At 38.2% G+C, this 25,492-nt stretch overlaps 1 protein-coding gene across 7 annotated transcripts in view; it reads left to right on the top strand.

Moving 5' to 3' along the window:
• Positions 1-25,492, top strand: part of LOC149180205 (uncharacterized) — a 65,421-nt gene that overhangs the window by 31,006 nt on the left and 8,923 nt on the right. The gene's annotated exons all lie outside the window — the stretch shown is intronic.

Here is a 25,492-nt window from a genome sequence, read left to right on the forward strand (position 1 = left end):
ATATTTGTGTCGCAGAAATGGGTGGTCCGTGAGGCTCTTTTACAAATGGGTTTTCCCCCTTATGATGTAAAAAATATGAAAATCATGATGTAAATGTCTTGAGGGTTGGAAAAATAATATATAGCGCCATAGGTTAATTAATTTAATTTTATGGCAAAAAATTAATTAAAATCCTAAGCCAGAAATTTAATTAATTCTAGGTCCTACGTAAATTTAAATTCTCCAAAGGCAAAATTCTTCGGTCCTTAAAAATTAAACTTTAAAAGGTCCCGGGACTAAGGTAAATTAATTATTTTGCTAAATTTTAAACCTTTGATCTTTGGGGGTTAAGTCAAAGTCAATTTTTTGGGGAAATTAACTAAAAAATTCTATTTTTTGAGTTAATTAAAATGTATTTAATTAAAAATTTTGAATTTCCCCAAAAATTTAAATATTTTGACGGATGAGATTAAAAGAAATTTTAATCTTCATCAACTGTCGAGATTTCTTTAACGAGGATCATTCGAACTAGCCATTGGAGGATTTATCTTTAAATAGGAGGTCATTTGTCAGTCGATTGATTCGACCTTTGAGTCGTGTGCTTAGCAAGAAGCTCGTGTAATCTTTTTCTGGATTTTAAAGAAAGACTTTGGGGTTAAGTTCTGATGGTGTTACTCTTCATGGGAACACTGTAAGGTGTGTTGTTTTTATGCATAATTTTTTCTAAAGCCATTGATGATAGCTTCTAAAGAGTGATTTGAGTACATGTATCTTGCTTAGTCGTTGGGGTTTAAATATTAATCTAAATTTTGAACATAATAGTAGGTATCTCTATTTGTCTGAATTTTATTATTATTTTCTCTCTATTTTTAATGGCTGGATTGAGTTTTGCAGGGAAATCTTGATTTTAGATCCTCGGGCATTAGGGGAAGTTTTTAGTTGGACCAGCCAACTCCCGATTTGTGTTTCCTGAAGAGCCCAACTAAATTAGCTCCAGGCTTATCATAAGATTTTTATTGGTGATACACGAAGGGTTTTGAGTTAGCACCTCTAAAATTTAAAAATATTTTAATTTATGTGCAACATAATGGTAGATCTGGCTGATTAGAGCCTACAATTTGTAAATTTTGTAATTATTGTTCGAAATGGGTTTTTCTGGGTTTTAGTTTTATCATTGTATATATCGTTTTGGGTGTTTTCTTCTTGTTGTGCAGCTACAGATCTGAGGAAGAAATTTGTGTAGAGTCCAGATCTAGGTTCTGGAGGGTAAGATCTGGATCTCTGGGAGTTTATCAACATAATTTTGCAGGGATATTATTCAAATTTTTGCAGTCCAAGGGTTGTAAAATTTTTAGATCTGGAAATTTTCATGCGGGTTTTAGGGATAAATCTGAAGCAAAAGGATTCAACGTTTTAATCAAAATTTCTGGAAATGTTTTAAAGGGCTTTCTGATTACCATTTATCTGTAGACTGATTTTTTTCGATCTGCTGATTGGGTTTTCGATTTGCTGCAAAATTTCGATTCTTTTAATGAAAACCCCTCTATCAAATCTCCAATCTTCATTTCCCTTTGCGTTTTTCTTACCTGCCTTCCCTTGGCGTTGGTTTTCCTCACTGCCTTATCCCACCTACTTCAGTTCTCGACCTCTTCCATTCGCTATAGCAAATCCTTCACAACCATGCAACTCCCTCACCCCTCTTTTTTGTGTTTCATGCAGCCTTATCCGCCTACAAAACCCTTTTGCTGTGGCCTACCTATTCGACCCTAAAAACCCCTCGAAACTCCCCTCTGCGTGCTCTTTCCGTCTTTCTTCCCTGCAGCATTCCCGCAGTCTTCATCCCCTGCCCTCATCTCCTAACCCACGGCTCCATTCTCCTACAAACCCTCGCTACCATCTCTTCGCCTGCGTTTTTATTTGTTGGCTGCATCTCAAGCCTGCTTGACCTATCCTCGCTGCTTGAAATCCCTACAAACCATGCGCTGCCTTATTTCCTCGGCCCTTTCAACCTGCAGTCGCATCCTTGAGCTTCCTTCATTTCCTAACCTGCCGCTACTTCCACGTAGACTCCTCCTTTCTGCTGCTCGCCGTCATCCATCCACAACCTGCAAGTCGTTATCCCTTCACTGCCTCCTTACCTGCTGTTGTCGCACAGACTGTCTAGGCAGCACGACAATGCTCAGATCGGGGGCTGTCACCCTGATCCCCGATCTCTCCGTTTAAGTTGTCTCCTTAGGCTAAGGGGGGTAGACCCTATGGGATAAAAGAAGACCAATTGGTAATCAGTTGGGTTGAGAGACACAGCGAGGCAAACAAGTACCTGGAGATTTTAAAGATGGATAACTTGATGGATTTAAATGATTAAGTCAGATAGAGTAAATACCAAAACAAGACACGACCACAAGATGGAAATAATTCTGGACCAGTGCCTTATGGAGTTAATGATCGAATAATTGTTTATCAACTGCTGCAAAAATATGAAATTTGTAATTCCACGACTAATAATCATTTATCATCAAAAAATCCAACACTGTTAAATTTCACCAGATACAAGATGCATAATATTCTAGCAAATAAATTTCAAAAGATTAAATGCTTTAAATAACCATAAAATTTAAATGCTAACCAGCTCATAAAACGATTCATCACTTTCAGATAGCTAATCTTCAGATAAAATTTAAGCGCGTTTAACTATATAAAAATGACAAATATTAATCCCACAACAGAAAAAAGACATCAAAAAGAATTTTCAATTTTTAATTAGTCTTTTTAAAAAAAAAATTAAATTTTTTATAATTTTTATAATTTTTTATGAGATTTGATTCCAAGACCAAAAAGAAACCTAAGCTAAATGAAACTAAAAGTAAATAATAAATAAAAATCTTAACACCTAATAACATCAAACATACAACAAATTATTATTATTATTATTATTATTTTTTAATTTATTTATAGATTGTAAAATTCTAAATTTAAAATTAAAATAGAATAAAACTAAAATTCTAATGTATCTAAAACTAAAACCTAACTTAAATAAAATTAAAATCTAATTTAGACAAACAAAAAGAAAATACGCTAACTTAAAATTCAAATATGTTTTAATCATATTAACCCTAAGCTTCACCCACACATAAAAAAAAATAATCCGAAAGCTTGTCTGCGTTTGGGTGTACAGGTGATGGCAACGTGTAACGACCCACCTATAAATACAAAGAACGCAAGCATAATAGCAGGTATATGGTACATGCATATGATAGCTACATATGCATGTGTCGCATGCACCGCACTAGTATTTTATACTAAATTAATTATAAGTGCTAAATATCATGACTCTTTTGGGGAAAGAAGTTCTACTCGTTCATCAACATCGCGTAATGTATGGTTAGATCAAGAGGAATATATATATATATATATATATATATATATATACATATATATTATATGCTCCAGAATAATGATAAAAATCATATTAATAGAATAGAATAAAGGTTAAGTAATAATATAAATAATTAACTAATATAAAGTTCTAAACTTTATATTAAAACAAATATGAATAAACTTCATATTAAAATAAAAATAAATCAAACTTTATAGTAAATATAAATCAAACTTTATATTAAAATAAATATAAATTAAACCTTATACTAAAATAAATATAAATCAAACTTTATAATATAGTAAAAGTATATATATAAACAATGTAATAAAATTAAAAGGCAAACAATGTAATTAAAGTTAAAGATTCGTGAATGTACCCAGGGTCATCTTAAAAAATTATATAATTACCTTCTGGTCTCAAAAACGTGGAGGGAGGCGTGGCAACATGAGAGGGAGCGATGGCTGTAGGTGGGAGGGCGGCCACTGCCAAACCCAAAGTTATAAACCGCAGGTAATGGGCTGAGAAGGGGGGGAACAAAATCAGGAGAAAACTAGGAGAAAAGCCAGGAGGACAAACCAGGAGGACAAACCAGGAGGAAGAACCCGCCATTGGAAGAGCTTCGAGTGTTCTGAGGTTCTGGGCACGGGGGACAGTTAGCTTCTGTGGAGAAGCTTACTGGATTGAGCAGCCAGGCTCTGCTCACCTTGGCTGGGTGGAATTGGTCTCTCGGTAATTGGAGCAGAGTAGCTGCAGACATCATCAACTACAACAATTCAGGTAGTAGTTCAGGTAGGTACCTGCTTTAAGTTCTTTACTGTTTCTGTATTTCAGTTTTTAGGTCATTACACATGGTATCAGAGATGCTTGGATATAAGTTGGGCTATAAAGATGAAGAGTTTGGGAATTTATATGGCTTTGCAGATTCAACAATACTTGAAGATTATAAAGATAAGCTGTCCCTAGGGATCATAAAGCCTTGGTGAATTCACTTGCTGTTTCCGCATCAACCTTGCAACCTACATGTGACTTTTAAATGGACAGTTTATTTTGCAAGTAAATTTTAGACCATCATTACATGATAACCTTGAACATTGGAAGGTCTTCAGTGTGATGCACATATGCTTTAGGTTAAGAGAATATTCTTCTTCGGCAAAAACAAAAATTGTTGTATTTCAATTAAAGGAAAGTGCCTTGATTTGGTGGGGAAATCTAGAAAGACAACGGCACCTTACATCGGATAATGTCCCTTGGGAACTATTTGAGGAAAGGTTCCGCGCGAAGTATTTACCTCCATACTTTCAACAATAGCAAGCCAGAGCCTTTCATACATTAATTCAAGGAAATAAAACAGTGGAAGAGTACGAAATAAGGTTTATGGAGCTTGTAAAATACATTCACTACTTAGATTCTGATGAACGTCAAGCTGAATGCTTCATATTTGGGTTAAATCCTCGCATCAGAGCCTTGTTAAGCATGTGGAAACCATCATTAGTCACTGAGGCAGTTGAATGTGGTCATTATGCAGAAGAGAACCTTGGAATCAAAAAAGATATAGGGCCAGCAGAACCTTTACAATCAGGATTTCCAGGAAAGACTCCCCGAAACTTCTTCAGCGGAGGTAGCTTGAGGCCACTTTACGGTAATAGGTTTACCCCAAGAAATATAGGGACAGGAGCTCCCATGGTAGTAAACTCTATAGCCGCGGAATCATCAAACACCAATCCATGACCTCTTGAGGGACTGCAGTAGAGGAAGAAACTCGAGAGGAATCAACATAAGAGGACGAAGCTCGTTCTCTAGAAATTCACGTCTTGATTCAGGAGGATCAACGCAGCGTAATTGTTGGGGATGTGGGGGACCGCATTTTCAACGTGATTGTCCAGAAGCTTCGTCGAATATATTACATAGGACTGGAGAGGGACCAATATCCATCAATCAAGGTAATCATAGAATTCATACAGTACTCAGCAATGACCAAGCAGCGCATCAACCCACTATAGCGGAATCTTCGGGTATCGAACGAGAGAATCGTATTGGTCGAACCATTTCGTATACTGGAACGTAGGGTTCGATAGCTCAAGAATCTCCTGGTGGACCTAGTTAAAGTCCAACGGGACAAATATAGTCCAGGATCAACTACTTGGGAAAATGCAGAGGACATATGTCAAAGATACCCTAGTCTATATCAATTTTGAAGAACTTTAAACTATGTTTAGTATATATTTACTTCACTGCAATCAGAGACTTAGAACCATTTTGAATGATTAGATATAAACGTGAAAATTTTGTGACATAATGTATGTTTAACTTCTGCTGGTACATGGATACCAAAAGGATTATGTTGTTGATCTTACTAAATTATAGTTGTCAAAGTAAAGTTTAAAACAGTTAAACGATTTTACTTATGATAGAAATTAAGATATTATAAATCTGTTTTATTTATACATGTCAATACGATCCATGGAATAGAAATCACGGGATAAATACATTTTTAATGAAAGTCAAACAACATGCATAGAATATGGCAAAATATGTTATACTGTGGTGACATATGTGAATAATACATGAGTTATTTTGAATATGCTGATGCACATTTTACGAATGCATGGATAAGTGTATGATTGCAGATAATAAACAGTTACCGGGATGACCACGTGATGACAAAACCTCAGAACAATTAAAACTCAAAGTGATTGTATGGTAGGGTATTAGCCCTAATTCTACTTGGAGGGGTGGAGGTGTTGCCCACCGTTTATCCTCCGAACCTTGGAGTCATGGGAGGACTGTGCGAATCACGCTCCCCTAGACGTGTGATGATGACTGCCGAATGCCTACTGGGAATCAGGCTGGTATAACCGACGCTGTCACCTTAGAGTTTATGAATGGTTAGGTTAGTGAAACTGATGCCGTGGCATACTCCAATAGAAGACGGATAGGATGAGAGCGGAAGAGATTAGGAAGGATAGGATGATTTTAGAATAGCTTGGGAACCTGGATAGGGCAAGACATGTCCATTAAAATCATAAACCTAAAACTCTAATTTTATAGTCTCTTGATATTAAAATAAAAATTTTAAAAGCTAAGAAGGGGGTACTAATTACCATCATAAGTAATCAGATAAAAAAAAAAAAGAAAGAAAGAAAGAAAAGAAAAGAAAAGAAAACTCTAACTTCGGGACGAAGTTTTTTGAAGGGGGAGTGTATGTAACGACCCATCTATAAATACAAAGAACGCAAACATAATAGCAGGTATACGGTACATGCATATGATAGCTACACATGCATGTGTCGCATACACCGTACTAGTATTTTATACTAAATTAATTATAAGTGCTAAATATCATGACTCTTCTGGGGAAGGAAGTTCTACTCGTTCATCAACATCGCGTAATGTATGGTTAGATCAAGAGGAATATATATATATATATATACATATATACATATATATTATATGCTCCAGAATAATGATAAAAATCATATTAATAGAATAGAATAAAGGTTAAATAATAATATAAATAATTAACTAATATAAAGTTCTAAACTTTATATTAAAACGAATATGAATAAACTTCATATTAAAATAAAAATAAATCAAACTTTATATTAAAATAAATATAAATTAAACCTTATACTAAAATAAATATAAATCAAACTTTGTAATATAGTAAAAGTATATATATAAACAATGTACTAAAATTAAAAGGCAAACATGTAATTAAAGTTAAAGATTCGTGAATGTACCCAGGGTCATCTTAAAAGATTATATAATTACCTTCTGGTCTCAAAAACGTGGAGGGAGGCGTGGGAGCAGGAGAGGGAGTGGTGGCTGCAAGTGTGAGGGTGGCCACCGCCAAACCCAAAGTTATAAACCGCAGGTAATGGGCTGAGAAGGGGGGGAGGGCAAAATCAGGAGAAAACCAAGAGAAAAGCCTGGAGGACAAACCAGGAGGAAGAACCCGCCATTGGAAGAGCTTAGAGTGTTCTGAGGTTCTAGGCACGAGGGACAGTTAGCTTCTGTGGAGAAGCTTACTGAATTGAGCAGCCAGGTTCTGCTCAGTCTGGCTGGGTGGAGTTGGTCTCTCGGTAATTGGAGCAGAGTAGCTGCAGACATTATCAACTACAGCAGTTCAGGTAGGTATCTGCTTTTAAGTTCTTTACTGTTTCTGTATTTCAGTTTTTAGGTCATTACACAACATGAGGAGAAAAATGTGAGTGGAGTGGCGGATGGAGTCAAGCATACTACGTGGAGGGAAACGACAGTGGACAGAAGGTGCGTAGGGAGCTGCAGCGTAATGAGGTTGTAGTTTTGGAACCGGCAGCGTAGATGGTTTTGCTTGCAAGTACACAGAAATGGTAGCCGGGGACAACGAATTGAGAATAACAGAATGGCGGCATCGAGGGTAGCACGCAGAGAAGGAGCTTGATAGATGAGAAGTGTAGGGAAAAAAGAAAATCGAATGACAGCTGTGTAAGGATGGCTGAAGGCAGAGGTGTGGGCAGTGTGGTTTCTGATTTTGTTTGCAAGTAGGAGCTGCTTTGGACAGTGTGAAGTTTGGAGCAGTTGGACAGTGTATAAGGCTTTGGAACCAGACAGCAAATGGATCGATACAGATGGTAACGGATCTGGAGATGGCGAAGCAGCAAGGGTTTTACCTAGTTCACAACAATAAAAATTTTCAAAATTTTTTCCTACAACGCAAATGAAACCCCAAACAGCAGAACTGTACCCTTGCAGAAAACTGGTTCTGAGGCTAGATCTTACCCTCCAGGGCCTCGATCTGGCTTCGGGATTGAAGTTGACCTTCAGATCTACAACCTGTAATGACAATAACAAACACCCATAAATAAAATATGCAAAAAACAAAACTAAAACCCTAGAACCAGTTAAATAATTACAATATTCACAGCTTAAAGGCTCTAAGTAGCCAGATTTGTCAGTATGTCACATAAATATTTTTAGAATTTAAATTTAACGTGAGATGCTTCAGAAAACCCTTCATTTATTCACAAGAAAAATTCAAATGATAAGCCTGGAATCAAAATTGGCTGGGCTCTTCAGAAAATGCAATTTGGGAGTTCGCTGGTTTAGCTGAGAACTTCTCCGAACGCCCGCTAATCTCAAAAAAAGGATTTCCTGCACAGCTTAATTCAACCATTAACAAAGAGGGAGAAAACGATACTAAAATCCAGATCTAATGGAGATACCTGTTATCATATTCAGAAATTTAACTACCATTCAAACCCTAGCGATTAAACAAGATACCTGTGTTTAAAATCACTCTTCATAAAGCTATCATCAATGGCTGAAATTATAAATCATGCACAAAAATAAAACATCTTACAGCATTTCCGGAAGAGTAACACCAGCAAGATTTCAACCCCAAAGTCTTTCTTTATTGCACAACAAATAATGACTGCAAGAGAGCTTTCTTTAGCACAAGACTCACAGATCGAATCATCTCAAATGACCCCTGACACCCTATTTAAAGAAAAATTTCCCAACGGCTAGTTCGAGTGATCCATGTCAAAGTGATCTTAACCGTTGATGAGGATCAAAATCTCTTTTAATATCATCCATTGAAATTTTAAATGCATTTTAATATATTAAAAATTAAAATTTTGCATTTATTTCCTCAAAACTTTGACTTATTATTATTTTATTGTTTTTATTTATTTTTTAATTTTATTATTTTTATTGGACCCTCGAACTTAGCCTTTGGAAAAATCACCTAGGACCTAGGACTTATGAGGGGATAAAACATTTTCTAACTCTCAAGACACTTTACATCATGACTTTTACAATTTTACATCTCAAGGGGGAAAACCCATTTGACATAGACCTTCATAGACTACCCAGTCTTGCGACACAAATATAATCTAGCAGATCAAGCAATTTGTAATAACCTAACCAAATAATTAGGATTATTTCCAAATTACTTTTACATAGACTCGAAGCACACTAGGATTCCCCTAAGATTCTAATGACAAAATCCATTCCAACTTTGGGGTTAGGCTGAAGGAAAAATCTGTCGACCATTGGTTGGTGAGACAAAAAACCTTCCGGAATGTAAATTATCACTAGAAGATTAGGTTTACCTAGGCAAATATACACATGACACATATCTGCTAAGATTATTTACAATTTACACATGCAGACTGGGTTTACAATATAACATGATTGGGCTAATGATGACAGTCGAATGGTACGAACACGTTGATCAGGTGCTATCCCTTTTTTGAAAAAAGGGGGGTACTGCTATGGGTAGTTGACACGTAGTGGTCAACATCTGGCTCTACTTGGGGACACGTTGCTGCACTGTAGGAATGCGAGAATCCAGAATCTGCATCCACGCAACACACAACAAAACCTAAGTAGTGTCCATCCAAAAATCATCATATAACATTAAGCACAAGAAAGATATAAGCTCTTCATTTATTAACTATCTAGTAACATGAAAAGGTAGATCTAATCCTAAAACAGAAATGAAACGTTGAAAAGACAAGGAGTAGGGTTAGAAATACAGAGGATGCCCCATGGCATCAGTGCATTCAATATGGTGTATATTGAGCATTTTCCTGCTTTCAGGAAAATTTGTTGGCTGCTTTTGAGATGTGCCATGTCCAATTTTGCATACGGTAGGACTTTTTCCTATCCGAAAATCAAGCTGCTTATGGATATTTGATGTATCAAATCGCATTCTCGTTCTCTTTCTCTTACGTTTTTTCTCTGTGGAACATTCTGCTTCAAAATTCTCAGATGAAGTATGTAAGATATGCGTGACATGTCTTTCTTTATCTTGCATCTGATTTTTATCATTTTTAATTTTATCTAGATCACCTTCAATTAACCACTTTTCAATCGAACCAATGACCTCCTCATAATAAGATGGAGCTTGCTGTAGCAGATAAGGAGGCTTCTGATCTATTGACATCTCCCTGTTTCTTTCATCCTCTGATCGATGTTGAAGTTTCTGTACCTGTATTGTAATGGCATCCATCTGGCTAGAGTGTTCAACCTTCATAGCACTGATTTCCTTGGCATGGTCTTCTTCCATATCTTTTATTACTTCATCGTTCTTTTCCTTTATGGTCATCAAGCAATGCTGCATAGAGTTTATCTCTTTCTTATGATTTGCTTGCATGGTAGCCAACTAATTATTATAATCGAATGTCATGATAGTCATTTCTTCATCCATAGTTAATAACTTGTTTTGCATAGAATTAATTTCCCTATCATGATTAGCTTTCATGGTTTCCGTTTCCTTATCTCGCTTCTCCGGGTTGGTGTATAAAGTTCTCATATCATTGGCATAATCAGTGACAAATTTTTCTTGATTGATCTCCATATTTTTTACCAACGGCATTAGTTCTTCTATAATTTGCTTTTGATTTTCCCTTTCATTGTCGACACTGATTTTACAATTTGTCCCTGCTTTTCCACTATCATGGATTTGATCTACAACGGTACAAGTGGATGGCACATTATGACATGAAGAATTGTCTTGAAATCTTTCATCGACATGACCCTTCATAAAATTATTTTCATTCTATTGCACAACTTTAGGGGCACAAGGCAAGCTATCTTGATAACCATATCTATCTTTAAAAGCATTGACAATGTCTTGTAAAGAAGTGAAAGTGTCTTCAGGACAACTCTTAAACCAATTCAAAGCATCACCCTCTAAAGAAAAGACAAATAGATGCATTTTGACATCTTCATGAGAACTACAATATATGAGCATTATACGAGTAAACTTGCATAAATGCTTTCTAACAGCGACTGAATCACCACCTAAGAACAAAGGTAATTTAGAAATGGCCACTTCTAGAATATCATGGAGAAAATCAGTAAAATGACATGGGGTAAACGAATAATCCATCATGAATAATGAGGGACCAAATGGATGATAAAAAGAGATCTTTGCTCAAGAAAATCAAGAGATGAAAGAAGTGGAGTCACCACTTGAACATGAATCTAACTCCAGGATCCAAAAAGCAACAAACAAGCAGATATGAGGGAGGCTTCTTGTCTGGGAAAAAAAAATGAAAAGAAATGGAGTCGCCACCCAAACAAGAAACGAACTGAAGAGTAGGTGCTGAAGGTACGATTAAACGATATGACAAAAGATAAGGTGATGAAAAGATCAAATGACACCAAAGAATGTTGGCCGTTTGATAGGCTAATGAAAAGATCAATGTCATTGAAACGCTGAGAATAAAATGTCCCCGGCAGCGGCGCCAAAAAATGTTGTCACACAGACTGTCTAGGCAGCACGACAATGCTCAGACCGGGGGTTGTCATCCTGATCCCCGATCTCTCCGTTTAAGCCATCTCCCGAGGCTAAGGGGGGTAGACCCTATGGGATAAAAGAAGACCAACTGGTAATCAGCTGGGTTGGGAGACACAGCAAGGCAAACAAGTACCTGGAGATTTTAAAGATGGATAATTTGATGGATTTAAATGATTAAGTTAGATAGAGTAAATACCAAAACAAGACATGACCACAAGATGGAAATAACTTTGGACTAGTGCCTTATGGAGTTAATGATCAAATGATTGTTTATCAACTGCTGCAAAAATATGAAATTTGTAATTCCACGACTAACAATCATTTATCATCAGAAAATCCAAACACTGTTAAATTTCACCAGATACAAGATGCATAATATTTTAGCAAATCAATTTCAAAAGATTAAATGCTTTAAATAACCATAAAATTTTAATGCTAACCAGCTCATAAAACGATTCATCACTTTCAGATAGCTAATCTTCAGATAAAATTTAAGTGCGTTTAACTATATAAAAATGACAAATATTAATCCCACAACAGAAAAAAGACATCAAAAAGAATTTTCAATTTTTAATTAGTCTTTTTCAAAAAAATTTCAATTTTTTATAATTTTTTAATGATTTTTTTATTTTTATTTTTTATGAGATTTTTGATTTATTTTAATATCAAAAAATAAAACAAAACATACCTAATTCTAAGACCAAAAAGAAACCTAAGCTAAATCAAACTAAAAGTAAATAATAAATAAAAATCTTAACACCTAATAACATCAAGCACCCAACAATTTTTTTTTTTAATTTTTAATTTTTTATAGATTGTAAAATTCTAAATTTAAAATTAAAGTAAAATAAAACTAAAATCTAATGTATCTAAAACTAAAACCTAACTTAAATAAAATTAAAATCTAATCTAAACAAACAAAAAGAAAATACGGGTAACTTAAAATTCAAATATGTTTTAATCATATTAACCCTAAGCTTCACCCACACATAAAAAAAAAAATCCGAAATCTTGTCTGCGTTTGGGTGTATAGGTGATGGCAACATGAGGAGAAAAATGTGAGAGTGGAGTGGCGGATGGAGTCAAGTGTACTGCGTGGAGGGAAACGACAGCGGACAGAAGGTGCGTAGGGAGCTGCAGCGTAATGAGGTTGCAGTTTTGGAACCGACAGCGTAGATGGTTTTGCTTGCAGGTACACGGAAATGGTAGCCAGGGACAACGAATTGAGAATAGCAGAATGGTGGCGTCGAGGGTAGCACGTAGAGAAGGAGCTTGATAGATGAGAAGCGTAGGGAAAAAAGAAAATCGAATGGCAGCTGCGTGAGGATGGCTGAAGGTAGAGGTGTGGGCAGTGTGGTTTCTGATTTTGTTTGCAGGTAAGAGCTGTGTTTGACAGTGTGAAGTTTGGAGCAGTTGGACAACGTATAAGGCTTTGGAACCAAACAGCAAATGGATCGATACAGATGGTAACGGATTTGGAGATGGCAAAGCAGCAAGGGTTTTACCCAGTTCACAACAATAATTTTTTCGAACTTTTTTCCTGCAATGCAAGTAAAACCCCAAATAGCAAAACTGTACCCCTGCAGAAAACTAGTTCTGAGGCTAGATCTTACCCTCCAGGGCCTAGATCTAGCTTCGAGATTGAAGCTGACCTTTAGATCTGCAACCTGTAATGACAATAACAAACACCCATAAATAAAATATGCAAGAAACAAAACTAAAACCCTAGAACCAGTTAAATAATTACAATATTCACAGCTTAAAGGCTCTAAATAGCCAGATTTGTCAGTATGTCATAGAAATATTTTCAGAATTTAAATTTAACGTGAGATGCTTCAGAAAACGCTTCATGAATTCACAAGAAAAATTCAAATGATAGGCCCGGGATCAAAATTGGCTGGGCTCTTCAGAAAATGCAATCTGGGAGTTGGCTAGTTCAGCCGAGAACTTCCCCAAATGCCCAGTAATCTCAAAAAAGGGATTTCCTGTACAGCTTAATTCAACCATTAACAAAGAGGGAGAAAACGATACTAAAATCCAGATCTAATGGAGATACCTGCTATCTAATTAAGAAATTTAACTACCATTCAAACCCTAGCGATTAAACAAGATACCTGTGTTTAAAATCACTCTTCATAAAGCTATCATCAATGGCTGAAATTAAAAATCATGCACAAAAATAAAACATCTTATAGCATTTCCGGAAGAGTAACACCAGCAAGATTTCAACCCCAAAGTCTTTCTTTGTTGCACAAAAAAAAATGACTACAAGAGAGCTTTCTTTAGCACAAGACTCATAGAACAAATCATCTCAAATGACCCCTAATACCCTAGTTAAAGAAAAATTTCCCAACAGCTAGTTCGAGTGATCCATGTCAAAGTAATTTCGACTGTCGATAAGGATCAAAATCTCTTTTAATCTCGTCCGTCGAAATTTTAAATGCATTTTAATATATTAAAAATTAAAATTTTGCATTTATTTCCTCAAAACTTTGACTTATTATTATTTTATTTTATTTTTATTTATTTTTTTAATTTTTTAATTTTTTATTATTTTTATTGGACCCTCGAACTTAGCCTTTGGAAAAATCACCTAGGACCTAGGACTTATGAGGGGATAAAACATTTTCTAACTCTCAAGACACTTTACATCATGACTTTTACAATTTTACATCTCAAGGGGGAAAACCCATTTGATATAGACCCTTATAGACTACCCAGTCTTGCGACACAAATATAATCTAGCAGATCAAGCAATTTGTAATAACCTAACCAAATAATTAGGATTATTTCCAAATTACTTTTACATAGACTCGAAGCACACTAGGATTCCCCTAAGATTCTAATGACAAAATCCATTCCGGCTTTGGGGTTAGGCTGAAGGAAAACTCTGCAGACTATGGGTTGATGAGACAAAAAACTTTCTGAAATGTAAATTATCACTAGAAAATTAGGTTTACCTAGGCAAATATATACATGACATAGATCTGCTAAGCTTATTTACAATTTACACATGCAGACTGGGTTTACAACATAACATGATCGAGCTGATGATGACAGTCGAATGGCACGGACACGTTGATCAGGTGCTATCCCTTTTTTGAAAAAAGGGGGGTACTGCTATGGGTAGTTGACACGTAGTGGTCAACACCTGCGTCACTTGTCCGTCGAGCTCCCCAACTCCATCGTCGAGCATCTCCACACCTGCATACACAACACTCAAACAGATTCGAATTTTTTCTTTTGTTTCATTTGTTTTGTTTCTATGCGTTAGGGTTTAGTTAGTTTCTTTTTTATTTTGTTTTAATTTGATTTTTTTACCTTTTGTTAACTTCTAGATTCATTTTTTATTTTAACTTTGATTTTTTGTTTTGGTGGTTCTCCTTTTCCTTTTATTTGTTTTTTATGCCTTTGGTTTTTATGTTTTGATTTTTTCTAGTTTACATTATTTTGATTTTGTTTTAAAAAATTTAAAAATTTAAAGAACTTTTAAAAATCTAAAAAGTTAAAAAAAAATCATTTATGTGACTTTAGAATGGCTAAGGAATTAAATCAAAAGAGGAATTTGAGCTTTTACATTTAAGAATCTTTTTTTTTACGTGGCCTACAACCCATAAAATTTAAATTTGACTAAGTTCTTTTAATTTTTAGTCACATTAAAAATTTAATTTCTTCATTAACCACATTAAATTAATTGCCGAAGGAATAATTAAATTGTTAATCTAAAGTTCCTTGGTGTCCTTTCGTGGTAGTGATTTCTCTATTGTCAGGTGTGATTGATGTTTTAAAATCATTGACTATTGGAGAATGATAAATCATTCTAGATTTGGGTTATTAATGAAAATCATTTTAAATCTGGAATCATTGCTTAGCATTTAAATTTTATAATTCTTCACAGGATTTAATTGCTAGAATATTTTGCGTGATAAGGTTTTGGGCATTGACATTTAATTATTCATGATTGTCGCTTTGCCACATTTATAAATTGCTCTGGATAACTTGTTTTTATTTAGTCCATGGTTAATTCAACATAAAGGCACTGGTCTATAATCATTTTTATCTTGTGGTTGTGTCTTATTTTAATCTATCCATCTCAATTGACCAAGACTTGTTCTAAATTCATCAAGTTGTTCATCCTTCAATATCCTAGAGCCTGTGTTCCACAGACTATTTTCATCCATTCACCTTAGGGACTACCTCCCTTGACTTGTCTAGGAGAGAGTCTAAACAGAGTGAGTAAGGGCTAGAGTGACAACCCTTACTCTGAGCGTTTTCGCGGTGCCTAGGCACTTTGTGCGACAACATGTTCATCAATTCGCAAGCAAAGATATTTTTGTAATATTCTATCAGGAGGTGGGTTTTCCAATCTTTGGCGATTTCCATCAGTGTGTGTGCAACTGATTTCCTAGAGAGCACATCAATCACAACGTTCTTCTTGTACTTAGTACCAAACTCATAGGCCTGTAGGTTGCTACCTGACAACCCTGGTCTTGTAATCCAACATTCTATTATGCAAGCCATAACTCCATGCCCGTATATCGCTGCCATTTTCTTAGTTGATATAGTTCGAGGACCACCATTGGACATACCTCTCAACACTACCTTACTGCCATTCTAGGCTCTGAATTCCATTTCCATCACCCAGTAGTTCATTGAGAATTTTCCTATCAAGTACAACCACTGTACCCCTAACACAACATTGGTATCTGCAAGATCTACTATGTAGAAATCATCAGTGAATGTGTAATTACCCAGAGTCACTCTCACACATGGAATTACTTGTGTGCATGTCATGATGTACCCATTAGCTACCATCACATTAAAGCCCTCAAATTCTTTTGTGGGAATACCTCTCCTTGCCACCAAAGCTGCATCGTGGAAATCGTGCATAGCTCCACCATTGACTAAAGCTATGAGTTGTTGCCCCTATATGACCCCACTGATTGTGAAGGTGTAATATTTAGAATATTTAGGGACTCCAGAGAGAGGCTATAGTACCACCCTTAATTCCTGTATGAGGTCTCTTATCTCCTTTGGCCTCCTCAAGGGACTGCTCTTCTCTGAAACTACTAGGCTCCTTGCTTGGTGTTGGCATTGTATCATCTTCATTGTCATTGTCAAACACTACTTCAATATAGTGGACCTTCCCCTTTCCCAAGCATCTGTGACCTGGTTCCCATGGTTCCTTGCAAGTGAAGCAGAGTTTCTTCCTCCTCAACTCGCTCCAAGTCTCCTCATCCAACCTGTCCTTCCTAGTCCCATCTCTCTGAAATGGTTTCTTATCTTTGTCCTTTAGAGGGATGAGTGGTTTGGATGGAAATTTAACTTTTGGTACTGTGTCTCCCATATCTCGTGCCATGGTAATGGCATCTTGTAAGGTGGTGGGTTTGAAGGCGTTGACCCACCCACGCAATGGCTCAGCTAAACCCTCCGTGAAGACCATGACCGTCATTTGCTCAAATATATCTGTCACCATAACAACCACTTGCTGAAATTCTTCAATGTAGGTATGTGGTGTGCTGGTTTGTTTGCACTGTGCTAGCTCTCTAAAGTGTACCTCTGGATCCTTCTTGTCGAACTCGTCTATCACTCTTTGCATGAAGGCATCGTAAGAAGTGATGTTGGAATGTCCCAAGGTGACCAATCCATGGTAGCACTATTCATGCACCTCTCCTTCCAAAGTGGCAAATTTGATAGAATCTGCGTCCATCATTGGGTTAAGTTGTACGTATGTGTATAGCTTTTGTACCCAAAATCTCTTACCAAACACTTGGATGACCCATCCAAAGAGGGAATGGACAGTTTCCCTATCTTGCACATTAGATCATGATTATGTTGTGTGCCCTTGGGCCTATTTCTGTATTTAATGCTACCAAACTCTTGGAAAGTCATGGCTTCCCAAACATCTTCTCCTAGTGATGCATACTCCTGGAAATATTCTGTAAAATCTCCATTATGTTCTGCTGCTCCTTGGGTTGCTGCTCTCTAACTATCTAGAAACCGGGGTAGTAGAGGCCCATGGTACCTTCTACTGGTCACCCTTGTGTTTGCTTGATCAAGGTTATTGAAGGAGTGAGGATTATGGTTGTTGCTTCCCTCTGCAAACCCCTGTTACCACCATTAGATCCACAGGCAGCATTGTTACTTGTAAGTTTAGATTTTCCTTGACTTGGGCAAAAAACTGGGTCATTTGCTGCTATCCTTGGGCCATCTGCTGCTGCCCTTGTGCTAACAGTTGAGCTATTTTCTGCTGCCCTTGGATTATCTGCTGCTGCCCCCTTGATAGATCATTCAAGATGCCAAAAGGGTTCTCTTGTTCTTCCCTGTCTTCCATGACTGAGTTGTGGGCACCCCTCTTCTTCCTGACTCTAACGTTCTTTCTATCTTCCGGAAACATCCAGGGTTCTTATGCACACAGGTTGGCAGGATGCACAACTCTGTTACCACTATAGTATCCCTTAGTGAAAAATTGCCCTTATGGTTGAAAAGAGCATATGACAGGTTAGTATTTTAACTAGTATCACAACGTTTCTTCAATTTTGCAAATAAATAAACAATATTGAATGCAATAAACAGTGTAACCAGCATCAACAACTCATGTACATGAAACCAATCCAACAGTACATACTGGGTTTAAATTTTAAACCCACAATCCTTCCAACTTCACACTACAGATTAGATATAGAGCAATTGCTAAATTATCAGCAAACCCTATTAGCCTACTCTCTTAGCCTGACCTTGCAACCAGCGTCAGAATTTCTGCCTCTTTGCTGCCTCGGTCCAACCAACCAGACTTTTGTTGCCACAGTTCATGAAATACACCTCTGACTTGCCCTGCTGCCACAGATCTGCACAGAGGTGATGCCGCTGCTTTGAATCAACCCAATGCTGCCTCAAGTAGCCTCACTGTCCCAACCAGACCACAGGTGGGGCAGGTCGTTGATCTTTGATCTGTCTCAAGATATGATGTTACCAGTGAGGAGCCTCCCAGGAAACCCTTAGCTTGGTAGGCCTTAAACCAACCTTGCTGTCACAGAAAACACTCCCTCAAGTGAGCCACTGCCTTGGAAAAACATCTTTAAGGTGTCTGCCGCCTCAGGTAGGGCCCTAGGGGAACTTTGCCACCGATATTTTCTTCCTTGAATAGATTCGCTGCCCCAGGAACTCCTTTAAAGGTGCTGCATGCCTCAGGGAGGCTCTTCAGGGCTGTTTGCTACCCAGGTTTGACCTTCGCTGTCCCTGGAAATGCCTTGGACAGGCTTCGTTGTCACAGATCTGCTCCTTTGTTGTCCAAACAAATCGTGCCACAAAATTTCTCCCTTGATCACCACAAACAAGAGAATGATGCATCAGAAAATATATCAAACAAAATGAGGAGAAGGGATTGGCTAGGGTGGAATCTTTCACCACCAAAACCAATCAGAGGTAAGGGGTCTTAAAACAATCCAAGAGCCTCTACTCACAAATCAGAAATATCCACCAAAACATGATCATTAGAGTAAATCGCCTCTCTCCTCTTTATAGTTTTCCTTGGAGGTTTTTCCTTCCTAATTTAAATTTTGAGTCACTCACAAGTTTCCCTCCATTTGCCCCAAATTTGATTCCTATTGCAATTTTCTCTCTGTTTACCCCAAATTATCTAATGTTACCCAAATAGCATCAAATAATTGGTTTCCCTTTTTACTAATGACTATAGCCTATGGGTTTAAATAGGCTACTACGTCTCCCATTTCAGGTAATCAATTCGAAGAGGACATTACAATCTTTTCATGCATATTGCTATCATTGCGTTGGATTTGGTATATAATGAGTCCAAAAGAAATTTGCAAGCTTTTATGCCTTTCACTTTTTCTTTTTACCATGTTTGCACTACCAAGTCTACGGTTTTCTTTATTTCAATAAAGATGTCTCTAGGGCATGGCAACGTTCAAGGAGACTGTTATAAGCTATTATACCGGAGAAGTGTTATGATTCTCAAATTACAATAACTGCATTTGATCTATTCTAATGAAAATATCATGAGAAGTATGTTTCAGACTTCAGTTCTCCTCCAATGTAAAAGTGTTGTAAGAGGGAGCTATAAAGGATTATTATTTGATCTAAAACCATGTGAAGCAAACATAAATGACATAAATCAGTTAACTGAGCTTAGGGAATTAGATGATTCAAGTCACTTACTGAGAAGATCAAAGCATTTTAAAGAGAAGTGTCCTTAAATGAGATCAAATTCAAAAAGAGAACTCGATATCATAATAGCGGTCGTCTGTTTCTATGGGAGGCCCATCTATTCCTGGGTGCTTTATGCATGAATTAACTTAGTTAGTCATCTGATTGCCAAAAGACTAAAGAATGTCCTGGGTGACATTCTTCTTACTGTCTGATGGGCTTGGTACTATTACTCTGATGCCATTGCATTGCTATTGTCTTGCAGTTAGAGTATGTATTTAAAAATGTACTTACCAATAGAATCTATCACATCATAAGCACACCATGAAAAACAGAATGTAACCAATGTTCCTTAGCAGAGGTACGTGTGCCCAGACCTGGGGCACACAGATTGGATACTAGTAAGCATGCCCTGTCTCTGGTATGGGGTTGGGTACATGCCCATGAGTACCTTGATCTTCCGAGTATGTCTAGGCACAGCCTGACAAGAATCCTGTTATATTTATGCAGTTTTTATTTTTCCAATTTTCGCTGAGTCTTGATTCTTGAAATTGGACAGTTTGAAAGCCTTTGTTCATTTTGGTTCATGAAACACAATTTCATGCCCTAGTGAACGCCACATTATGATTTTCAATTTTGACGAGTGATGATAAGATGATGGATCATAATCATATGATATAGTAGGTATGTTTGCAAATGTTATTTTTGAATTATAGTCAGTGTTCTTACATTGTATTCAGCGTAATCTCTCATGTCTAAGATTTTAAACTCAATGCAATAAAAGATAAAAATAAAATAAAATTATTGAAGATCTATATTTTTGTATTGTTCAATAGGCCGAGTCATTGTTGGGTTGACTTACAAAAAATGTAGATCTTCAAGAAATTTTATTTTTTTCATTGTTGGGTTGACTTGTAAGTTTTTGCCAAGTCTTCTGTCATGTTTGAATCTTTGGGCAAATCGAGTCTTGTGTTGAGTCAAGTCTAGTGACTTCATTGACACGGATGCAAGTTGCCTTGAGGAATCAGCTATTGGTTTTTTCTGCTTTATGTTTGGAAAAGCTATTAGACAAATTTTAAATGTTCTTGGTTTAAGACTTGAGAGCTTCCCAATGAGTGATCAGACTATTCTAATCATTGTTCAACGTTGAATGTCCATTGTAAATTGATGAGTGCATGAACGATTTGAATGTCATCTGAAAAAAATCTAATTCATTGCTCATTACATAATTTCTTTTATATTTTTTATTTGTTTTTACTTTTTTCATATATATATATATATATATAGTGTACCCTTGATGCACCTGCACACCCTGGCATCTTGATTACATTACCAACAGGTCATTCTTTGTTTGTTTTTGTTATAATGTCCTTTGAGACCTGCCTGGGCTGTAGGACCTCTTTTCTTAGAATACGAAGTTCAACTTGAATTTAATGGAATTAGATCAAATTTTGATTGTAAAAATCAAGTTTTTAGTAGTTCGATTTGGTGATTGAACATCTCAGTGATGAAAAGTACATGGCTAAAGTATAATTTTAATACTAATAGATAATGTGAAATGAGGCTATAAATGAGCTGAAATAATCAGTCACTGATGAGAATTTATAGCCTCTAGGCTCCATGCTAACTACAACTATTGCACTGCGAGTCTGAAGCATGGCCCGTCCCTTGTTGATAAACGTGATGGGACATGCATGCAGTGTGCAATCAGACAGAGGATGCCATACCAATTGCAAACTGGATTCTTTCCTTTCATCAAGTGAAAAGCCACTGCTGCATACCAAATGGATCTTAGAGAGATAACTGAATTCTGGGTAGCAAAACTATTAGGATCCCATCCAAATTGGAAATTGAATCTCTTATGTTTCATTAAAAAATATTCACTGAATTCAAGAATTTTCACAGTTGGGAGGATTGTTGTAATGTTCCAAACTTAAATAAACAGTGATATGAAAAAGACAATTCGATTTTTGCACAGAAAAATTAAACGATCAGCAAATACTCAATACACAACAGAAATGAGAACCAGCTGAGCCATTTTATTTATTAATGGAGCAATGTACAATAGTGTGGAAAGTGCACTTGGCTTGCCTCAAGGGCAACCTAGATAGGACCTAGGTGTCAACACTAGTGACTAATCCCAAATGCTAGAAAGCCACTGCTCCTCTAAAGCTCTGCGCAATCTCCCAGTTACGACAACCACTGGCTGGAAAGGAGGTTTAAGAAACCTCGCCTTTGGTGCTCAGAAAATGATGAAACTTCAGCCACAAGCTCCTTGGCCTAAACCCACAAAAACCCAAAAAGGGTTTGGCCTGAAACTGTTGATTTGGGGCAGCATCGGATTTTCTCTAGCCATGAAAATTGGTGGAGAGGCTAAAGCACATGAGATCTCCAAGACCTAGAAATGGTTTGGACAGATTGTACCCTGTTTGGGAGATATTAAAATAATTAATATTTTTAATGAGTTCCTAAGTCTAAACTTAGGAAAAATAAAAATATTAATGGGGATTAATATAAAACTAGGTTAGAACTTAGAAGGTTCCAAAAGGCATGGATCAAGCCAAATCTAATTTTAGTTGTTGATTAGAGATTTAATCTCGCCGTTGATGGACCAACGAGAAAAGTATAAGAGGAGGCTTGAGGGTCAATTGGAGAATACACCAGAGTGATCAGTCATTTGATTTTCTAGACCGGGGTTTGCTAAGAGAAATCGAATCAGTGATCAGTAGCGAGGGGCAGTGAATACATAGTAGAGAGGTAGAGTTAGTACCAGAGAGACAACGTAGAGACTGGAGAGGTTGACGTAGAGGCAGCTGGGTGCTACGCAGAGGTAGCTAGGAGTTGCACAGAGCCAGGAGAGGCCAGCATGTGTGACATAGAGGGTCTAAGGGCTGACACAAAGGCTTCAAAAGCTGCTTAGAGGCTAGCAAAGCTAACACAGGGCCAAGAGGCAGTGCTGGGAGTATTTTGTGGGACAGACTAGGAGCTGATGAGCCGGGTAGGGTGACGCACTCCCTATTAGAGTGACGCAGAGCAGTGGAAGTTGCAATTGTTGCTGTGGGATCGTTCACCCGGTGATTAATCAACCAGAATATGTGTCTCCGAGGAGAGGTACTACTGTCGAGGGCATTCTCTGTTAGGTGAGCCATTTCTGGCACCCTAGTTGTATTATGAAAACTGCATAATAATAAAAGCCTTTGAATAACTACAATGGTTTTCCCGCATGGGGTTTTTCCCGGGACATTGGTCCAAAAATAACGGTGTCACTTGTGTGCTTGTTTTCTTTCAATTGATGATCTGTAGATGTTGATACTGTACTTGTGTTTATTTTCAGTATTTACATGGTAAATAACTTGTTAAGTAATTGAACAAGTAGGAAGAAATAAACTAGATAATACAGGAAGAATTTCTAATGGGTTAAACTTAGAAATTCCAACATGGTATCAGAGCGTGGTTGCAGATCACAGGTAACTTAAGGCATCAACCAAGTAGAGCATTTGCAGCAGATTCAGTTGTCCCGAGTGACAGAGCTGATCATTGCAGAAGGCGATAGAGGAAGGAGTGACCTAGAAGGACTGCGTCATCATTCTGGGCCAATGAGAGGCAGCGCAAAGGTTAAGGGATGCAGAATCGGGCTCACGCAGAGCCATGTAGAGGCCAGGAGGGCTGATGCAGTTGGCTAAGGGAGCTGATTTGCCGGTGTCGGGATTGCGCAGAGCCAGGTGGCTCAATCCTTCAGTTGCTAGGGCATAGGAGGCTGCGGGTAATTTGCGGAGCGAAGCTGGTGGGGTACTGTGGTTAGAACAATACCTAACACGGCAAGACCAAGGAGGAGGGAGTTGCTGTCGTGGTAGATTTCTAGCCAAGGAATCTGGATCATTGGTGCAGTTGCACAGAGGATCAGAGTGGGGCAACTCGACGTTGGCAGAGGGATTTCCAGAAGGGAAATCGAGACTCAGAGGGAGTTGAACCGAGAAATTCCAGACGGGAAGTTGAGAGACTCAGCAGGAGTCGAATAGAGAACTTCTAGGAGGGAAGTAGAGAGACTCGGAGGAGTCGACAGAAGAGCAGCAAGATGGTCGTGAATGGACTGAGAGATCAGGACAGGCTGGACGGAGCATCCAACTCTGTGGTCTGAAAGGCCAGGATCTTGTCCATTCTAGATAGACATCGCATCAAGGGCTTCGCTTTGAGAACAATGGCTATCCTAGTTCACACGGTAGCTAATGACAGGTACGAGGAGGCAATGGCTAAGGCAAAGTGCATCATCCTTGATGGGGTCAACGATCATGTGGTACCACATATTGCCGAGAAGGAAACGACAAAGGAGATGTGGGACACTTTAAAGACATTGTACCCGCATACTTTCGTGTAGAGGAAGATGCTCTTGGAGAATCAGCTAAGGGCATACCAAATGCTGAAGGGAGAGCAGATAGATGTCTTCCTCGGTCGGTTGAAGGAGATCTGTGACCAGCTAACTTCCATAGGGGCCACGCCGGATGAGGAATTGATGGTGAGGATTGCACTGAACACAGTTTCCGAGGATTGGGAGGTATTTGTCCAGAGCATACTGGGTAGGACGAAGCTTCCAGATTGGGAAGAACTGTGGGCAGCTCTTTATCAAGAAGAGATCAGACGGCTGACTAAGGCGGGGAGTAGCGCCAAAGGGGTCACGATCAAGAAGGAGGAAGAAGAGGATGCAGCTCTAGCATCTGCGGGAAAGCAGGAGAAGAGGAAGAAGAAGGACCTCTCCAAGGTCAAGTGCTTCCATTGTGGGGAACTGGATCATTTTGTGAACCAGTCTCTGAGGAAGAAAAACAAGGGAGAGGCTTCTAAGACCAAGGCAGCGCCAGCGAGGGCGGAGAAAGAAGTTGAGGAGGATGATGATTGTGCCATGAGTGCTCATGTGCCACTTGAGAAGAAGTGGGGAGGCATCGAGTTGTAGTTAGGAGGACTACAGGCGATGAGGGGCAGGATCAATGAGGTACCCAACCTCTTGGGTTATACCTTGCTACGGGAGCCCCGAAGAGGAGTAGTAGGATTGGCTGATGTTGTTAGAGACAGATGCGGATGAAGCAGCAGAGAGTCCTACAGTGCAGGAGTCCCGGGGCAGCGCGAGGCTAGCAGGCTGCAATAGTGCGAGAGGCACAAGAGTGTTGCACCAGTGCAGGATGACATAGAGAGGTGTGCAACGGTGCGAGATGCAGGGAGTTGTTGCAGCAGCACAGAGGTTTGTAGAGGGAGCACTTGTTAGCGGTAGAGGGAGCTTCAACATCAGGAGTGTATCTAGCCTGAAAGGGATGTCGGATGTTGGGTGGATCAGTTACTTACTTCTCAGTAACTGAGTTGCACTGCAGTAGCACGATGCAGCATGAGGAGAAGGGGATGCAGTGCAGATGCAGTGCTGGGAGGATGGACCAACAACAACACGGATGCAGAGGGAGTTGCCGTACAAATGCAGCAGTGGCAGTGGCAGGGCCATGGGCAACAGTATAAGATGCAGTAGTGCAGAGGATGTTGGGCGGGGAGGCCTAGCATCAACACAGGGACCGGTGCAAGGTAATGCTCAGTGTGGAGTATTACTAGAGCACAATCCTCGCTAAGAGGGAGTGTTGATTTGGGATAGCATCGGATGTGCTCTAGCCATGAAAATTGGTGGAGAGGCTAAAGCACATGAG

Source organism: Pinus tabuliformis, chromosome 3_2, assembly GCF_031772625.1.
Source record: "Pinus tabuliformis cultivar Carrire ecotype Pingquan chromosome 3_2, CPIR1, whole genome shotgun sequence".
Taxonomy (NCBI): domain Eukaryota; kingdom Viridiplantae; phylum Streptophyta; class Pinopsida; order Pinales; family Pinaceae; genus Pinus; species Pinus tabuliformis.